Source organism: Chiloscyllium punctatum, chromosome 8 (genome assembly GCF_047496795.1).
Source record: "Chiloscyllium punctatum isolate Juve2018m chromosome 8, sChiPun1.3, whole genome shotgun sequence".
NCBI classification, from domain to species: domain Eukaryota; kingdom Metazoa; phylum Chordata; class Chondrichthyes; order Orectolobiformes; family Hemiscylliidae; genus Chiloscyllium; species Chiloscyllium punctatum.
The window spans coordinates 130,805,505-130,820,231 of NC_092746.1; positions in this window are offsets into that span (position 1 = coordinate 130,805,505).

The window sequence follows — 14,727 nt, forward strand, 5'->3', positions numbered from 1 at the left end:
ACTCTCACATACGCACATACACAGACCCACACTCTCTCACACACACACTCTCACACACACACACTCTCACACACACACTCACTCACACACACACACACATACGCACACACACACTCACACACACACTCTCACATACACATATAGACAGACCCACACTCTCACAGACCCACGCTCTCACACACACACACTCTCACACACACATACTCACACTCACATACACACACACATACACATACACACACGCACACACACTCATCAACAGGTGACCCTATGGCACTACACACACTCTGGCACACACACATGCATACACTCACTCTCTCTCACACACACACACACACACACAAACACACACATGCGCACACACTCACACACACAAACATGCATACACATGCACACACACACTTTCACACACACACACACTCTCACACACTCACAAACACACACACACACGCACACACACACACAAACACCCCCAACAGGTGTCCCTATGGCACTACACACACACACACACTCTAATGCACACTCTCTCTCACACACATGCACACACTCACTCACGCACTCACATGCACACGTGCACACACATGCACACACACATGCACAAACATGCACACACACAAACACACACATGCACACACACATGCACAAACACATGCACACACACACACATGCACACGCATACACATACATGCATACGCACGCACACACTCACACATGCACACACACACACACATACACACACTCTCACACATACACGCACATATACACACACGCGCGTGCACGCACACACACTCACACACACTCCTACACACACTCACATACACGCACACACATACACACACACACATACACACACACACTCACATACACACACACTCCTAGACACACTCACATACACGCACACACATACACACACACACGCTCTCACACACACTCACACACATGCACACACACCCACTCACATACACACACGCACACACACACTCAAACTCACACACACATGCACACACACATACACACACACTCTCAAACACATGCACACACTTGCACACACTCACTCACACTCACTCACACACAAACATACACATGCACACACATACACACGCACACATGCACACACACATGCACAAACATGTACACACACACGCACACACATGCACACACGCACACACATACACAAACATGCACACACACGCACACACTCACACATGCACACACGCATACACACACGTACACTCACACTCTCACATGTACACGCACACATACACACACACGTGTGCGCGCACACACACATTCACACGTGAACACACATACCCTCACACATACACACACACAAACACACATACACACTCACACATAAGCACTTACACACAGACACGTACTCACACACACACATACACAAACCCTCGCACACACACATGCACACACACAAATACACACATGCACACTCACATATACACACACACACTCCTACATACACTCACATACACGCACACACACACACTCTCTCACACACACACTCTCACACACACTCACACATACACTCTCACACACACACTCTCACACACACACACACACACACTCACACACATGCACACACACTCTCACATACATACACTCTCACACACACACAAATACACACAAACACACACATGCACACACACACGCACACACATACATGCACACACATACACAAACATGCACACGCATGCACACACTCACACATGCACACACACGCATGCATACACACACATACACTCACACTCTCACACGTACACGTACACATACACACGTGAACACACACACCCTCACACATACACACACACAAACACACATACACACTCACACATATGCACTTACACAGACACGTACACACACTCATACACAAACTCTCGCACACACACACATGCACACACACAAATACACACATGCACACACACATACACACAGTTTCGCACACACACATGCACACTCACATATACACTCACATACACTCCTACACACACTCACATACACGCACACACATACACAGACTCTCACACACACACATGCACACACACTCTCACATACACACACTCTCACTCACACACATACTCTCTCTCACACACACACACTCACACACACACTCTCACATACAAACATACACAGACCCACATTCTCACACACACACACTCACACACACATGCACACACGCACACACACATGCACACACACATTTGCACACACACACACAAACACACACATACACACACACACACTCATACATACACACACGCACACACACCCAACAGGTGACCCTCTGGCACTACACACACTCTCTCACACACACATGCAGACACACACTCTCTCTCTCTCTCACACACACACACACACACACACACAAACACACACATGCACACACACTCTCTCACACACACATGCATACACACACTCTCTCTCTCTCACACACACACACACACACAAACACACACATGCACACACACTCTCTCACACACACATGCATACACACACTCTCTCTCTCTCACACACACACACACACACACACACACAAACACACACATGCACACACACACAAACATGCATGCACATGCACACACACAAACTCACACACACACACTCTCACACACTCACGCACACTCTCTCTCACACACACACACACTCACACAGACACACACAAACACACACATGCACACACACACAGACACACACACTCACATACACACACTCCTACACACACTCACATACATGCATACACATACACACACACACTCTCTCACACATGCACACACACACTCTCACATACACACACTCTCACACACACACACTCTCACACACACACACTCTCACACAAACAGTCGCACATACACACTTACATACTCACACACTCACACACACATGCACACACACATACACACATACACACACACACTCTCACACACATGCACACAATCACACACACATACTCACACACACACACTCACACACACTCTCAAACACATGCACACACTCACACACACATGCTCACGCACACACACTCACACACCCACAAACACACACATGCACACACACACTCATATACACACACATGCACACACACACTCACACATGCAAACATGCACACACACACATACACAAACATGCACACACACGCACACTCACACATGCACACACAAACACACACATGCACACACACGCATACTCACACATGCACACACGCACATGCACGCATATCGACACACATACACTCACACTCTCACGCATACACGCACACATACACTCACACACACACATTCACACATGCACACACACACACACACTCACATACACACACTCCTACACACACTCACATACATGCACACACATACACACACTGTCTCACACACATGCACACACACACTCTCACTTACACACACTCTCACACACACACTCACACACACAGTCGCACATACACACTTACATACTCACACACACATACACACACACATACACACACACACTCTCACACACATGCACACACTCACATACACACACTCACACACACTCTCAAACACATGCACACACTCACACACACACGCTCACGCACACACACTCACACACACACAAACACATACATGCAAACACACACTCACACACGCACACATGCACACACACACACACACACACGCTTTCACACATGCACAAACATACACACACACACACAAACATGCACATGCACACAAACTCACACATGCAGAAACACACGCACGCATACACACACATACACTCACACTCTCACACATACACGCACACATACACACACACATGCACACGCACACACACTCACACACACACATACACACACAAACACACATGCGCACACACACGCACTCTCACACATACACACTTACACACACACAGACACGCACTCACACACACACACATGCACACACACATACACATACACATACACACACTCTCTCACACACACAAGCACACACATGCACACACTCTCACACACACACACAAACACACACATGCACACACTCTCACACACACTCTCACACACACACATGCACACACACCCTCACACATACACATACACACACTCACATGCACACACACACTCCTACACACACTCACATACACGCACACACACACTCTCACACACACACTCACACACATGCACACACACACTCTCACACACACACTCACACACATGCACACACACACTCTCACATACACACACTCACACACTCACATACTCACACTCACTCTCACACACACACTCACATACACACACACTCACACTCACACACACATACACACACACATGCACACGCACACTCACGCACACTCACGCACACACACACACTCTCACACAGATGCACACACTCACACTCACACACACTCACACACACATGCACACACGCACACGCTGAACAGACTGGGGCTGTTTTCCCTGGACTGTCGGAGGCTGAGGGGTGACCTGAAAGAGGGTTATAGAATCATGTGGGGCATGGATAGGATAAATAGACAAAGTCTCTTCCCTGAGATGGCTAAGTCCAGAACTAGAGGGCATAGGTTTAGGGTGAGAGGGGAAAGATATAAAAGAGACCTAAGGGGCAACGTTTTCATGCAGAGGATGGTACGTGTATGGAATGAGCTGCCAGAGGAAGTGGTGGAGGCTGGTACAATTGCAACATTTAAGAGGCATTTGGATGGGCATATGAATAGGAAGGGTTTGGAGGGATATGGGCCGGGTGGGGGCAGGTGGGACTAGATTGGGTTGGGATATCTGGTCGGCGTGGACGGGTTGAACCGAAAGGTCTGTTTCCGTGCTGTCCATCTCTATGACTCTGTGAACATAGAAAGTGGAGCTCCCAGTCCTGGTCAGCTGCATCCAGGTCTCTAATTGTGGTCAAGTTATATTCATTTATTTCTGCACATTAATTCGGAACATGCAATGGACCAATCAGAAACTTACATTTAAAAGTTTCAGTTTTTGAGATTTATGAAGCAGAAATTGCTTGTGGTAGATGTTAAAAACTATGATGGTCAACAAAGCAATTCCCAACATTTCAACATTGATTAAGTAGTTTACAACAAAATACATTCATTAAATGCACAAAAAGGAAAATGTTAACAAGTGGTCGGCAAAAACAAAATCGAGGATTTCTTGCATTAAAGGAAAAGGCTATAAAATGGACAAATAATGTTACACCTGAGGACTGATGAAGGGCTTGTGCCCGAAATGTCGATTCTCCTGCTCCTCGGATGCTCCCTGACCTGCTGTGTTTTTCCAGCCCCACACTCTCGACTCTGATCTCCAGTATCTGCCGTCCTCACTTTTGCCCAGAACTGATTTTGAACAAACATTCCATTGTATTCCATTTGGCCCAAGCCTGGGTGTTTGGGAGACAGATTCCCCACTCTCTGAACTCAGCGTCCATTCTTTGATGACGCTGCTGTCAAACACTGGAGCTTCAGCCATGAGAGAGTGGCCACCCTCATGGAGAGCACCATCCAACAACAACTGGAGGCCATGTAAACGCAGCTCACTGTCCTGTGCATGGTACATAAGCTGTGGATAGTGAGGAGGATTGTCAGAGGATACTGCAGGATATTGATAGGCTGGAGACTTGGGTGGAGAAATGGCAGATGGAGTTTAAGAACAAAGAACATTCCAGCACAGGAACAGGCCCTTCGGCCCTCCAAGCCTGTACCGATCTAGGTCCATGTTCGAAACCTGCCGCCTAGTTTCTAAGGATCTGTATCCCTCTGCTCCCTGCCCATTCATGTATCTGTCAAGATACATCTTAAATGACACTATCGTTCCCATCCCTACCACCTCCACTGGTAATGCATTCCAGGCACTTACCACTCTCTATGGAAAGAACTTTCCATGTATATTTCCTTGAAACTTTCCCCTCTCACCCCTAGTATTTGAGTCCCCTACTCTGGGAAAAAGCTTCTTGCTATCCACCCTCTCCAACATCCTCTGCACCCTCTCCAACATCCTCTGCACCCTCTCCAACATCCTCTGCACCCTCTGCAACATCCTCTGCACCCTCTCCAACATCCTCTGCACCCTCTCCAACACCCTCTGCACCCTCTCCAACATCCTCTGCACCCTCTCCAACATCCTCTGCACCCTCTCCAAAGCATCCACAACCTTTTGGCAAGAACTGTACACAGTATTCCAAATGTAGCTGAACCAAAGTCCTATCCAACTGTAACGTGACCTGCCAACTCTTGTACTCAATACCCCGTCCAATGAAGGAAATTACACTGTATGCCTTCTTGACCACTCTACTGACCTGTGTCGCCACCTTCAGGGAATAATGGACCTGAACACCCAGATCTCTCTGTATATTGATTTTCCCCAGGGATTTTCCATCCACTGTGTAGTTTGCTCTGGAATTGCAGGTTTCGTAATGTTTCATAAGTTTCATAATCACTTCGCATTTGCCTGGATTGAACTCCATCTGCCATTTCTCTGCCCAACTCTCCAAGCTATCAATATTCTGCTGTATCCTCTGACAGTCTCCTTCACTATCTGCTGCTCCACCAATATTAGTGTCATCTGCAAACTTGCTAATGAGGTAACCTACACCTTCCTCCAAATCATTGATGTAGATCCCAAACAACAGTATTCCCATCACGGATCCCCGTGGAACATCACTGGTCACAGGTCTCCATTTGGAGAGGGCCCCTCCCACTCCGACTCTCTGTCTCCTGCTGCCCAGCCAGTTCTCTATCCATCTCGCTAGAACACCCTGGGCCCCACGTGCGACTTCACCTTCATCATCAGCCTACCATGGGGAACCTTATCAAATGCCTCACTAAAGTCCATGTATATGACACCGACATCCCTTCCCTCATCAATCAACTTTGTCACCTCTTCAAAGAATTCTATTAGGTTTGTAAGACATGACCTTCCCCGCACAAAACCATGTTGCCTATCACTGATAAACCTTTCCAAATGGGTATATACCCTATCCTTCAGTATCTTCTCCAGCAACCTCCCTACCACTGACATGAGTCTTACCAGTCTTTAATTATCTGGATTATCCCTACTACCCTTCTTAAACAAGGGAATCAACATTAGCAATTCTCCAGTCTTCTGGGACTGCCCCTGTATTCAAGGATGTTGCAAAGATATCTGTTAATTCCCCAGCTATTTCCTCTCTCACTTCCCTCAGTAACCTAGGATCAATATCCAACACTTCCTCCCTCCTTTTGCAGACTTGACCAAAGAGTACTCAAATATCTATCCATCACCTCAACATCCGTCATGTCCCTCTCCTTGGTGAATACCGACGCAAAGTACTCATTAAGAATCTCGCCCATTTTCCCTGACTCCATGCATATCTTCCCTCCTTTATCCTTGAGTGGGCCAACCCTTTCCCTAGCTACCCACTCGCTCCTTATAGATGAATAAAAGGCTTTGGAATTTTCCTTAAATGTGCTCGGGGATATCTCATGATCTCTTTTAGCCCTCTCTTAATTCCTCATTTCAGATTGGTCCGACATTCCCGATATTCTTCCAAAGCTCCGTCTGTCTTCAGTCACCTAGACCTTATGTATACATCCTTTTTCCTCTCAGCTAGTCTCACAATTTCACCTCTCATCCACGGTTCCCTAATTTGTCATTTCTATATCTTATTTTCACAGAAACATATCTCTCCTGAGCTCCAATCAACCTCCCTTTTAAAGCCTCTCACATATCGAATGTAGATTTACCATCAAACAGCTGCTCCCAATCCACATTCCCCAGCTCCTGCCGAATTTTGGTATAGTTGGCCTTCCCCCAATTTAGCAATCTTCCTTTAGGACCAGTCCTGTCTTTGTCTATGAATATCCTAAAACTTATGGATTTGTGGTCACTATTCCCAAAGTAATCCGCTGATGAAACTTCAACCACGTGGCTGGGCTCATTCCCCAACACCAGGTCCAGTCTGACCCCTTCCTGAGTTGGACTATTTCCAAACTGCTCTAGAAACCCCTCCTGGATGCTCCTTACAAATTCTGCTCCATCTAGACCTCTAACACTAAGTGAATCCCAGTCAATGTTGGGAAAATTAAAATCTCCACCAGCCTGTTGCTCCGACATCTCTCCATCATCTGTTTATATATTTGTACCTCTACCTCACGCTCGCTGTTGGGAGGCCTGTAGTACAGCCCCAATATTGTTACTGCACCCTTCCTATTTCTGAGCTCTGCCCATATTGCCTCACTGCTCGAGCCCTCCATCGTGCCCTCCTTCAGCACAGCTGTGATATCCTCTCTGACCAGTAATGTAACTCCTCCACCCCTTTACCTCCCTCTCTATCCCGCCTGAAGCATCCATATCCTGGGATATTTAGTTGCCAGTCATGTCTTTGCCTCAACCAAGTCTCCTTATATATATCAGGAATCCTGAGGGACAGGATGTACATGTATTTGGAAAGGCAAGTACTAATTAGGGATAGTCAACATGGCTTTATGTGTGGGAAATCATATCTCACAAATTGAATGAGTTTTTTGAAGAAGTAACAAAGAGGTTTGATGAGGGCTGAGGGATACATGTGATCAATACGGAGTTCAGTAAGGCATTTCACAAGGTTCCCCATGGGAGACTGGTTATCAAGGTTAGATCTCATGGAATACAGGGAGAACTAGCCATTTGGATACAGAACTGGCTCAAAGGTAGAAGACAGAGGGTGGTGGTGGAGGGTTGTTTTTCAGACTGGAGGCCTGTGACCAGTGGAGTGCCACAAGGATCGGTGCTGGGTCCACTACTTTTCATCATTTATATAAATGATTGGGCTGTGAGCATAGGAGGTACAGTTAGTAAGTTTGGTGATGACACCAAAATTGGAGGTGTAGTGGACAGTGAAGAGGGTTACCTCAGATTACAACAGGATCTGGACCAGATGGGCCAATGGGCTGAGAAGTGGCAGATGGAGTTTAATTCAGATAAATGCGAGGTGCTGCATTTTGGGAAAGCAAATGTTAGCAGGACTTATACACTTAATGGTAAGGTCCTGGGACGTGTTGCTGAACAAAGAGACCTTGGAGTGTAGGTTCATAGCTCCTTGAAAGTGGAGTCGCAGGTAGGTAGGATAGTGAAGAAGGTGTTTGGTATGCTTTCCTTTATTGGTCAGAGTACTGAGTACAGGAGTTGGGAGGTCATGTTGCGGCTCTACAGGACATTGGTTTGGCCACTGTTGGAATATTGCATGCAGTTCTGGTCTCCTTCCTATCAGAAAGATGTTGTGAAACTTGAAAGGGTTCAGAAAAGATTTACAAGGATGTTGCCGGGTTGGAGGATTTGAGCTACAGGGAGAGGCTGAATAGGCTGGGGCTGTTTTCCCTGGAGCGTCAGAGACTGAGGGGTGACCTAACAGAGGTTTACAAAATTATGAGGGGCATGGAGAGGGTAAATAGGCAAAGTCTTTTCCCTGGGGTTGGGGAGTCCAGAACTAGAGGGCATAGGTTTAGGGTGAGAGGGTAAAGATATAAGAGAGCCCTAAACTCTGGACTCCGCCACCCCAGGGAAAAGACCTTGTCTCTTTACCCTATCCATGCCCCTCATGATTTTATAAACCTCTATAAGGTCACCCCTCAGCCTCCAACGCTCCAGAGAAAACAGCCCCAGCCTATTCAGCCTCTCTATATAGCCCAAACCCTCCAATCTGGCAACATCCTTGTAAATCTTTTCTGAACCCTTTCAACTTTCACAACATCTTTCCAATAGGAAGGAGATGGGATTTGCATGCAATATCCCAACTGTGACCTAGTCAATGTCCTGTACAGCTGCAAAATGGCGTCCAACTCCTGTACTCAACACTCTGACCAATAAATGAAGAGATGACAAGTAGGTTAGACCAGGGAAACCCAGTGGATGTGGTCTATCTAGACTTCCAAAAGGCCTTTGATAAGATGCCTCACGGGAGGCTGCTCAGTAAGGTGAGGGCCCATGGTGTTCGAGGTGAGCTACTGGCATGGATCGAGGATTGGCTGTCTGACAGAAGGCAGAGACATAGGATAAAAGGTTCTTTTTCGGAATGGCAGCCGGTGACGAGTGGTGTCCCGCAGGGTTCAGTGTTGGGGCCGCAGCTGTTCGCGTTGTATATTAATGATCTGGATGAAGGGACTGGGGGCATTCTAGCAAAGTTTTCCGATGATACGAAGATATGTGGACAGGCAGGTAGTACTGAGGAAGTGGGGAGGCTGCAGAAGGATCTAGACAGTTTGGGAGAGTGATCCAGGAAATGGCTGATGAAGTTCAATGTGAGCAAATGCGAGGTCTTGCACTTTGGGAAAAAGAATACAAGCATGGACTACTTTCTAAATGGTGAGAAAATTCATAAAGCCAAAGTACAAAGGGATCTGGGAGTGCTAGTCGAGGATCCTCTAAAGGTAAACATGCAGGTTGAGTCCGTGCTTAAGAAAGTGAATGCGATGTTGTCATTTATCTCAAGAGGGTTGGAATATAAAAGCACTGTTGTGCTACTGAGACTTTATAAAGCTCTGGTTAGGCCCCATTTGGAGTACTGTGTCCAGTTTTGAGCCCCACACCTCAGGAAGGACATACTGGCACCGGAGCATGTCCAGCGGAGATTCACACGGATGATCCCTGGAATGGTAGGTCTAACATATGAGGAACGGCTGAGGATCTTGGGATTGTATTCATTGGAGTTTAGAAGGTTAAGGGGGGATCTAATAGAAACTTACAAGATAATACATGGCTTGGAAAGGGTGGACGCTAAGAAATTATTTCCGTTAGGTGAGGAGACTAGGACCCGTGGACACAGCCTTAGAATTAGAGGGGGTCAATTCAGAACAGAAATGTGGAGACATTTCTTCAGCCAGAGAGTGGTAGGCCTGTGGAATTCATTGCCGCAGAGTGCAGTGGAGGCTGGGACGCTAAATGTCTTCAAGGCAGAGATTGATAGATTCTTGTTGTCTCGGGGAATTAAGGGCTATGGGAAGAATGTGGGTAAGTGGAGTTGAAGTGTCCAGCAGCCATGATCGAATGGCGGAGAGGACGCGATGGGCCGAATGGCCTTACTTCCACTCCTATGTCTTATGGTCTTATGCTGAATGATTCTCTCCCCCCGAGATGGAAAGGCCTAGACCTGGTCTTGCTCACAACCAGGACAGCTCTCCAGCTCCAAGGGACACTGGAATGGACACACCCAACCCAGTGCAAGAGGGATCCAACTCCACAGAGGGATGACCGAGCCAGACATGATACAGTTCGGACACTGCAGAGGGATCCAGCTTCACAGAAGGAAGTCTGAGCCAGACAAGATACAGCTCCGGACACTATGGAGGGATCCAGTTGATCGCCGCAACTATCGGGATATGACCCTCGGTCTGACCTGCACATCACTATGGATTGGTAACAGGAGACGCAGAACAAGGCACTTAATTCACTGCCAATGAGCTGCAGTCGAACACCTTCCTTCACATGGCTCAGAGGGTGAACCAGACCAGCTGCTGGGTCTGTGATCAAAGCCTTGCTCATTCCCACGGGAACATTCCTCTAGCCACAGTCCCTTTTAACGTTGCAGAGATGGCAGAATGGCTGGACCCAGACAGGTCACCCTGAGGTCACGATGCTCAGTCTGCAACCAAACCGGCCATTCACATAACTAATAGCCCAGACCGCTGGAAATCCACAGAGTACCAGCTTGACAAATTGACTAGGTGGTTCACCCCAGCCCATAACCTCTCACATGAACCCCCAGCATTGATCATCACTGATACCACTGGACAGGACCATCCATAGGGAATATCTGCTTGTCAAGAAGCCAGCCATCTGCCCCAGCTAATGCCCCAACTCCCTGCTCCTGACCTCCGCAATGCACCGGCCCATGGCAGAGGGCAGCATTGTGATTTGCACCCCGCGCCTCCCCCCACCCCCAAATGAACAAGTTTGCCCACAATTCCAGTTTCACTACCATCAGGAGAGGAGACCAAACCTACCACCTGAAAACATACAGCGGCACTTATTTTGTCTGCAGCCAGAAGGTATACCCCTGGCTGGGCTGCCAATGTTAGGGACTGGGAGCTGTTTCATCAGGTACGTGGGACCACTCATTGACCATTCCCAGTCCTCTCCCCTCCAGAAGCTTATTACCTGCAGCAAATACACCCTAACTGGCCCAGACAAGGTTCTCTCCCTATTTGTGCCCACGTACCCAACCCTGCGCCTGGACATAGAGGTACATCACCTGGCTCCCACACCAGAGAAGATGGTGAATGCCACGGGTGATGTGTTTGCCCAGCTGAATGAAAATCGAATGGCCCTGGACTACTTGCTGGTTGAAAAAGGGGGCACATGCGCCCTCATTGGCGTAGACTGCTGTACCCACATTTCTGAGACCAGTGAAAATATAACTGACCTGGCGCACCACATCTGATAGGCTGCTGCTGTCCTACATGGACAGGAGTCCCATTGGAACTTGTGGAGCTGGGCAACATCCTGGCTTGGCTCACGGGGCACAGCTCTGCTCCACGGTCTGATACCCCTTATTTCTGTTCTTGTGGGTATTGTAGCCCTGGTCAGGACCTTCTGTATGTGCTGCTCCCGGTTGTGTACAGCATCGTTACCCTCCTGCCCCCCCTTCACCAAACGTTGATTCTCCTGCTCCTCGGATGCTGCCTGGCCTGCTGTGTTTTTCCAGCACCACATTTTTCAAACCCCCCCTCCCAACTCCCCCCTCCCCCCCCCACCCCCCCCACCCCCCCCCACCTCCCCCCCCACCCCCCCCCCCACCCCCCCCCACCCCACCCCCCCCCCCCCCCCCCCCCCCCCCACCACCCAGCTAGTACAAGTCTGCTGGAGTGACATCTCCACTCTAATACAGCGTCCACTCTGTCAGATTCAGACACCAACGACTACCTCTCCAACACAAGATTAGAGAGGTGGAGAGGTATATGACACAGCATTTTAGGCAGCTTCCAAGGTGCAGGAAAATTGACATTTTGCAAAAGCCCTTCATATACCTGATGAAGGGCTTTTGCCTGAAACGTCAATTTTCCTGCTCCTCAGATGGTGAGGGGCCTCTTGGTTCGAGTTCGGTCAAAAGAATCGACAAATGTGGTCTATTCAAAAAGCAAGGGTCATTAGTTTATTGAATGAAGGAACCTTGATGCAATTCTATCCAGCAACACAGAGATTGAAGCTTCTGTGTTCTGTGGTGAAGTTGCACAATTACATTCGAAAATTACACATTATATTAAGAAATAGTACAGCCTTAATTACAAGAAAGACCAATCACATATAATAAGGTGACATGATTTACAGCAAGTTAATCCAATGATATTTCTTGGGAAAGGGTTCTTCATTACAAGAAAGGTCCAATCAACCATAATAAGGTGACATGATTGAAGACAGGCTAATCCAATGGGATTCGATGGTAAAAGATATCTTATTTATGTAAATTTATATACTGGTTCAAGGTTAGCTCAAATGATCAATTAATGTGTCAGTATTCAGCTTTTGAAAACTCTATTGTCCTCTTATCTTTGAATTTCAGCTTAGTTCTGTAAATCAGCAGTACAGGTTCACGGGCCATTTTATAGTATTCTTTTAAATCAAGAAACCATTTTGAGTAAATAAAAATCTACATAAATTCAAATTGCCTAAATTCAAATTTTAGATCCTCACTGGCAGGTGGGACTAGATTGGATTGGGATATCTGGTCGGCATGGACGGGTGGGACCGAAGGGTCTGTTTCCATGCTGTACATCTCTATCACTCTATCAAGGATAAACAGTGTATTAGACACAGGACACTGTCCGTCCAATGTACCATACAGTATGGTACCACTGCAATCTAGCAATGTGGAGATTCCCAATGGAGCCTTGTCATTTGGCAGTGATAAGTGAATGGGCTTTCCGAACTCTCTCTACTCTCTCAATACTCTCCACAGCATTAACAACTCCGGTCTGCTTTAGGATGAATGGGCCCACTCAGACATAATCCCAAATGGAAAGCAGTAAGTCAGTGTCTGAAAATAACAGCTCAGTCAGGCAGTGAGATTCACTGAGGGGAGGGTGGGGACCCTGTGACAGTGTCACTGAGGGGAGGGTGGGGACCCTGTGACAGTGTCACTGAGGGGAGAGGGCGGGGACCCTGTGACAGTGTCACTGAGAGGAGGGGGTGGGGACCCTGTGACAGTGTCACTGAGGGGAGGGGGTGGGGACCCTGTGACAGTGTCACTGAGGGGAGGGGGTGGGGACCCTGTGACAGTGTCACTGAGAGGAGGGGGTGGGGACCCTGTGACAGTGTCACTGAGGGGAGGGGGTGGGGACCCTGTGACAGTGTCACTGAGGGGAGGGGGTGGGGACCCTGTGACAGTGTCACTGAGGGGAGGGGGTGGGGACCCTGTGACAGTGTCACTGAGGGGAGGGGGTGGGGACCCTGTAACAGTGTCACTGAGGGGAGGGGGTGGGGACCCTGTGACAGTGTCACTGAGGGGAGGGGGTGGGGACCCTGTGACAGTGTCACTGAGGGGAGGGTGGGGACCTTGTGACAGTGTCACTGAGAGGAGGGGGTGGGGACCCTGTGACAGTGTCACTGAGGGGAGGGGGTGGGGACCCTGTGACAGTGTCACTGAGAGGAGGGGGTGGGGACCCTGTGACAGTGTCACTGAGGGGAGGGGGTGGGGACCCTGTGACAGTGTCACTGAGGGGAGGGGGTGGGGACCCTGTGACAGTGTCACTGAGGGGGTGGGGACCCTGTGACAGTGTCAC